Here is a 7,159-nt window from a genome sequence, read left to right as displayed (position 1 = left end):
GTTATGAGCGTTTTAAAAAAGGCTATTTTCTAACTTTAAATAACTGCAATCAAAATGATGCTAAAAACCCCGAAATGTCAATATTTAAGGAGTTATGAGCGTTTTAAAAAAGGCTATTTTCTAACTTTAAATAACTGCAATCAAAACGATGCTAAAAACCCCGAAATGTCAATATTTAAGGAGTTATGAGCGTTTTAAAAAAGGCTATTTTCTAACTTTAAATAACTGCAATCAAAATGATGCTAAAAACCCCGAAATGTCAATATTTAAGGAGTTATGAGCGTTTTAAAAAAGGCTATTTTCTAACTTTAAATAACTGCAATCAAAATGATGCTAAAAACCCCGAAATGTCAATATTTAAGGAGTTATGAGCGTTTTAAAAAGGCTATTTTCTAACTTTAAATAACTGCAATCAAAACGATGCTAAAAACCCCGAAATGTCAATATTTAAGGAGTTATGAGCGTTTTAAAAAAGGCTATTTTCTAACTTTAAATAACTGCAATCAAAATGATGCTAAAAACCCCGAAATGTCAATATTTAAGGAGTTATGAGCGTTTAAAAAAGGCTATTTTCTAACTTTAAATAACTGCAATCAAAACGATGCTAAAAACCCCGAAATGTCAATATTTAAGGAGTTATGAGCGTTTTAAAAAAGGCTATTTTCTAACTTTAAATAACTGCAATCAAAACGATGCTAAAAACCCCGAAATGTCAATATTTAAGGAGTTATGAGCGTTTTAAAAAGGCTATTTTCTAACTTTAAATAACTGCAATCAAAACGATGCTATAAACCCCGAAATGTCAATATTTAAGGAGTTATGAGCGTTTTAAAAGAGGCTATTTTCTAACTTTAAATAACTGCAATCAAAACGATGCTAAAAACCCCGAAATGTCAATATTTAAGGAGTTATGAGCGTTTTAAAAAGGCTATTTTCTAACTTTAAATAACTGCAATCAAAATGATGCTAAAAACCCCGAAATGTCAATATTTAAGGAGTTATGAGGGTTTTAAAAAAGGCTATTTTCTAACTTTAAATAACTGCAATCAAAACGATGCTAAAAACCCCGAAATGTCAATATTTAAGGAGTTATGAGCGTTTTAAAAAAGGCTATTTTCTAACTTTAAATAACTGCAATCAAAACGATGCTAAAAACCCCAAAATGTCAATATTAAGGAGTTATGAGCGTTTTAAAAAAGGCTATTTTCTAACTTTAAATAACTGCAATCAAAATGATGCTAAAAACCCCGAAATGTCAATATTTAAGGAGTTATGAGCGTTTTAAAAAAGGCTATTTTCTAACTTTAAATAACTGCAATCAAAATGATGCTAAAAACCCCGAAATGTCAATATTTAAGGAGTTATGAGCGTTTTAAAAAAGGCTATTTTCTAACTTTAAATAACTGCAATCAAAATGATGCTAAAACCCCGAAATGTCAATATTTAAGGAGTTATGAGCGTTTTAAAAAAGGCTATTTTCTAACTTTAAATAACTGCAATCAAAACGATGCTAAAAACCCCGAAATGTCAATATTTAAGGAGTTATGAGCGTTTTAAAAGAGGCTATTTTCTAACTTTAAATAACTGCAATCAAAACGATGCTAAAAACCCCGAAATGTCAATATTTAAGGAGTTATGAGCGTTTTAAAAAAGGCTATTTTCTAACTTTAAATAACTGCAATCAAAATGATGCTAAAAACCCCGAAATGTCAATATTTAAGGAGTTATGAGCGGTTTTAAAAAAGGCTATTTTCTAACTTTAAATAACTGCAATCAAAACGATGCTAAAAACCCCGAAATGTCAATATTTAAGGAGTTATGAGCGTTTTAAAAAAGGCTATTTTCTAACTTTAAATAACTGCAATCAAAACGATGCTAAAAACCCCAAAATGTCAATATTAAGGAGTTATGAGCGTTTTAAAAAAGGCTATTTTCTAACTTTAAATAACTGCAATCAAAATGATGCTAAAAACCCCGAAATGTCAATATTTAAGGAGTTATGAGCGTTTTAAAAAGAGGCTATTTTCTAACTTTAAATAACTGCAATCAAAACGATGCTAAAAACCCCGAAATGTCAATATTTAAGGAGTTATGAGCGTTTTAAAAAAGGCTATTTTCTAACTTTAATAACTGCAATCAAAACGATGCTAAAAACCCCGAAATGTCAATATTTAAGGAGTTATGAGCGTTTTAAAAAAGGCTATTTTCTAACTTTAAATAACTGCAATCAAACTATGCTTAAAATTCCCGAAATGTCAATATTTAAGGAGTTATGAGCGTTTTAAAAAAGGCTATTTTCTAACTTTAAATAACTGCAATCAAAACGATGCTAAAAACCCCGAAATGTCAATATTTAAGGAGTTATGAACGTTTTAAAAAAGGCTATTTTCTAACTTTAAATAACTGGCAATCAAAACGATGCTAAAATCCCCGGAATGTCAATATTTAAGGAGTTATGAGCGTTTTAAAAAAGGATATTTTCTAACTTTAAATATCTGCAATCAAAATGATGCTAAAAACCCCGAAATGTCAATATTTAAGGAGTTATGAGCGTTTTAAAAAAGGTTATTTTCTAACTTTAAATAACTGCCATCAAAATGATGCTAAAAACCCCGAAATGTCAATATTTAAGGAGTTATGAGCGTTTTAAAAAAGGCTATTTTCTAACTTTAAATAACTGCAATCAAAACGATGCTAAAAACCCCGAAATGTCAATATTTAAGGAGTTATGAGCGTTTTAAAAAAGGCTATTTTCTAACTTTAAATAACTGCAATCAAAACGATGCTAAAACCCCGAAATGTCAATATTTAAGGAGTTATGAGCGTTTTAAAAAAGGCTATTTTCTAACTTTAAATAACTGCAATCAAAATGATGCTAAAAACCCGAAATGTCAATATTTAAGGAGTTAGGAGCGTTTTAAAAAAGGCTATTTTCTAACTTTAAATAACTGCAATCAAAATGATGCTAAAAACCCGAAATGTCAATATTTAAGGAGTTATGAGCGTTTTAAAAAAGGCTATTTTCTAACTTTAAATAACTGCAATCAAAATGATGCTAAAAACCCCGAAATGTCAATATTTAAGGAGTTATGAGCGTTTTAAAAAAGGCTATTTTCTAACTTTAAATAACTGCAATCAAAACGATGCTAAAAACCCCGAAATGTCAATATTTAAGGAGTTATGAGCGTTTTAAAAAAGGCTATTTTCTAACAATATTTAAGGAGTTATGAGCGTTTTAAAAAAGGCTATTTTCTAACTTTAAATAACTGCAATCAAAATGATGCTAAAAACCCCGAAATGTCAATATTTAAGGAGTTATGAGCGTTTTAAAAAAGGCTATTTTCTAACTTTAAATAACTGCAATCAAACGATGCTAAAAACCCCGAAATGTCAATATTTAAGGAGTTATGAGCGTTTTAAAAAAGGCTATTTTCTAACTTTAAATAACTGCAATCAAATGATGCTAAAAACCCCGAAATGTCAATATTTAAGGAGTTATGAGCGTTTTAAAAAAGGCTATTTTCTAACTTTAAATAACTGCAATCAAAATGATGCTAAAAACCCCGAAATGTCAATATTTAAGGAGTTATAAGCGTTTTAAAAAGGCTATTTTCTAACTTTAAATAACTGCAATCAAAACGATGCTAAAAACCCCGAAATGTCAATATTTAAGGAGTTATGAGCGTTTTAAAAAAGGCTATTTTCTAACTTTAAATAACTGCAATCAAAATGATGCTAAAAACCCCGAAATGTCAATATTTAAGGAGTTATGAGCGTTTTAAAAAAGGCTATTTTCTAACTTTAAATAACTGCAATCAAAACGATGCTAAAAACCCCGAAATGTCAATATTTAAGGAGTTATGAGCGTTTTAAAAAAGGCTATTTTCTAACTTTAAATAACTGCAATCAAAACGATGCTAAAAACCCCGAAATGTCAATATTTAAGGAGTTATGAGCGTTTTAAAAAGGCTATTTTCTAACTTTAAATAACTGCAATCAAAACGATGCTAAAACCCCGAAATGTCAATATTTAAGGAGTTATGAGCGTTTTAAAAGAGGCTATTTTCTAACTTTAAATAACTGCAATCAAAACGATGCTAAAAACCCCGAAATGTCAATATTTAAGGAGTTATGAGCGTTTTAAAAAAGGCTATTTTCTAACTTTAAATAACTGCAATCAAAATGATGCTAAAAACCCCGAAATGTCAATATTTAAGGAGTTATGAGCGTTTTAAAAAAGGCTATTTTCTAACTTTAAATAACTGCAATCAAAACGATGCTAAAAACCCCGAAATGTCAATATTTAAGGAGTTATGAGCGTTTTAAAAAAGGCTATTTTCTAACTTTAAATAACTGCAATCAAAACGATGCTAAAAACCCCGAAATGTCAATATTTAAGGAGTTATGAGCGTTTTAAAAAAGGCTATTTTCTAACTTTAAATAACTGCAATCAAAATGATGCTAAAAACCCCGAAATGTCAATATTTAAGGAGTTATGAGCGTTTTAAAAAAGGCTATTTTCTAACTTTAAATAACTGCAATCAAAACGATGCTAAAAACCCCGAAATGTCAATATTTAAGGAGTTATGAGCGTTTTAAAAAAGGCTATTTTCTAACTTTAAATAACTGCAATCAAAATGATGCTAAAACCCCGAAATGTCAATATTTAAGGAGTTATGAGCGTTTTAAAAAGGCTATTTTCTAACTTTAAATAACTGCAATCAAAACGATGCTAAAAACCCCGAAATGTCAATATTTAAGGAGTTATGAGCGTTTTAAAAGAGGCTATTTTCTAACTTTAAATAACTGCAATCAAAACGATGCTAAAAACCCCGAAATGTCAATATTTAAGGAGTTATGAGCGTTTTAAAAAAGGCTATTTTCTAACTTTAAATAACTGCAATCAAAATGATGCTAAAAACCCCGAAATGTCAATATTTAAGGAGTTATGAGGCGTTTTAAAAAAGGCTATTTTCTAACTTTAAATAACTGCAATCAAAACGATGCTAAAAACCCCGAAATGTCAATATTTAAGGAGTTATGAGCGTTTTAAAAAAGGCTATTTTCTAACTTTAAATAACTGCAATCAAAACGATGCTAAAAACCCCAAAATGTCAATATATAAGGAGTTATGAGCGTTTTAAAAAAGGCTATTTTCTAACTTTAAATAACTGCAATCAAAATGATGCTAAAAACCCCGAAATGTCAATATTTAAGGAGTTATGAGCGTTTTAAAAAAGGCTATTTTCTAACTTTAAATAACTGCAATCAAAACGATGCTAAAAACCCCGAAATGTCAATATTTAAGGAGTTATGAGCGTTTTAAAAAAGGCTATTTTCTAACTTTAAATAACTGCAATCAAAATGATGCTAAAAACCCCGAAATGTCAATATTTAAGGAGTTATGAGCGTTTTAAAAAAGGCTATTTTCTAACTTTAAATAACTGCAATCAAAACGATGCTAAAAACCCCGAAATGTCAATATTTAAGGAGTTATGAGCGTTTTAAAAAAGGCTATTTTCTAACTTTAAATAACTGCAATCAAACGATGCTAAAAACCCCGAAATGTCAATATTAAGGAGTTATGAGCGTTTTAAAAAAGGCTATTTTCTAACTTTAAATAACTGCAATCAAAACTGATGCTAAAAACCCCGAAATGTCAATATTTAAGGAGTTATGAGCGTTTTAAAAAAGGCTATTTTCTAACTTTAAATAACTGCAATCAAAACGATGCTAAAAACCCCGAAATGTCAATATTTAAGGAGTTATGAGCGTTTTAAAAAAGGCTATTTTCTAACTTTAAATAACTGCAATCAAAATGATGCTAAAACCCCGAAATGTCAATATTTAAGGAGTTATGAGCGTTTTAAAAAAGGCTATTTTCTAACTTTAAATAACTGCAATCAAAATGATGCTAAAAACCCCGAAATGTCAATATTTAAGGAGTTATGAGCGTTTTAAAAAAGGCTATTTTCTAACTTTAAATAACTGCAATCAAAACGATGCTAAAAACCCCGAAATGTCAATATTTAAGGAGTTATGAGCGTTTTAAAAAAGGCTATTTTCTAACTTTAAATAACTGCAATCAAAACGATGCTAAAAACCCCGAAATGTCAATATTTAAGGAGTTATGAGCGTTTTAAAAAAGGCTATTTTCTAACTTTAAATAACTGCAATCAAAACGATGCTAAAAACCCCGAAATGTCAATATTTAAGGAGTTATGAGCGTTTTAAAAAAGGCTATTTTCTAACTTTAAATAACTGCAATCAAAACGATGCTAAAAACCCCGAAATGTCAATATTTAAGGAGTTATGAGCGTTTTAAAAAAGGCTATTTTCTAACTTTAAATAACTGCAATCAAAATGATGCTAAAAACCCCGAAATGTCAATATTTAAGAGTTATGAGCGTTTTAAAAAAGGCTATTTTCTAACTTTAAATAACTGCAATCAAAATGATGCTAAAAACCCCGAAATGTCAATATTTAAGGAGTTATGAGCGTTTTAAAAAAGGCTATTTTCTAACTTTAAATAACTGCAATCAAAACGATGCTAAAAACCCCGAAATGTCAATATTTAAGGAGTTATGAGCGTTTTAAAAAAGGCTATTTTCTAACTTTAAATAACTGCAATCAAAATGATGCTAAAAACCCCGAAATGTCAATATTTAAGGAGTTATGAGCGTTTTAAAAAAGGCTCTTTTCCGACTTTAAATAACTGCAATCAAAATTGATGCTAAAAACCCCGAAATGTCAATATTTAAGGAGTTATGAGCGTTTTAAAAAAGGCTATTTTCTAACTTTAAATAACTGCAATCAAAATGATGCTAAAAACCCCGAAATGTCAATATTAAGGAGTTATGAGCGTTTTAAAAAAGACTATTTTCTAACAATATTTAAGGAGTTATGAACGTTTTAAAAAGGCTATTTTCTAACTTTAAATAACTGCAATCAAAACTGATGCTAAAAACCCCAAATGTCAATATTTAAGGAGTTATGAGCGTTTTAAAAAAGGCTATTTTCTAACTTTAAATAACTGCAATCAAAACGATGCTAAAAACCCCGAATGTCAATATTTAAGGAGTTATGAGCGTTTTAAAAAAGGATATTTTCTAACTTTAAATAACTGCAATCAAAATGCTGCTAAAAACCCCGAAATGTC

Source organism: Musca domestica, unplaced genomic scaffold (assembly GCF_030504385.1).
Source record: "Musca domestica strain aabys unplaced genomic scaffold, Musca_domestica.polishedcontigs.V.1.1 483, whole genome shotgun sequence".
Taxonomy (NCBI): Eukaryota; Metazoa; Arthropoda; class Insecta; order Diptera; family Muscidae; genus Musca; species Musca domestica.
Note: the sequence above shows the minus strand (reverse complement) of the source record.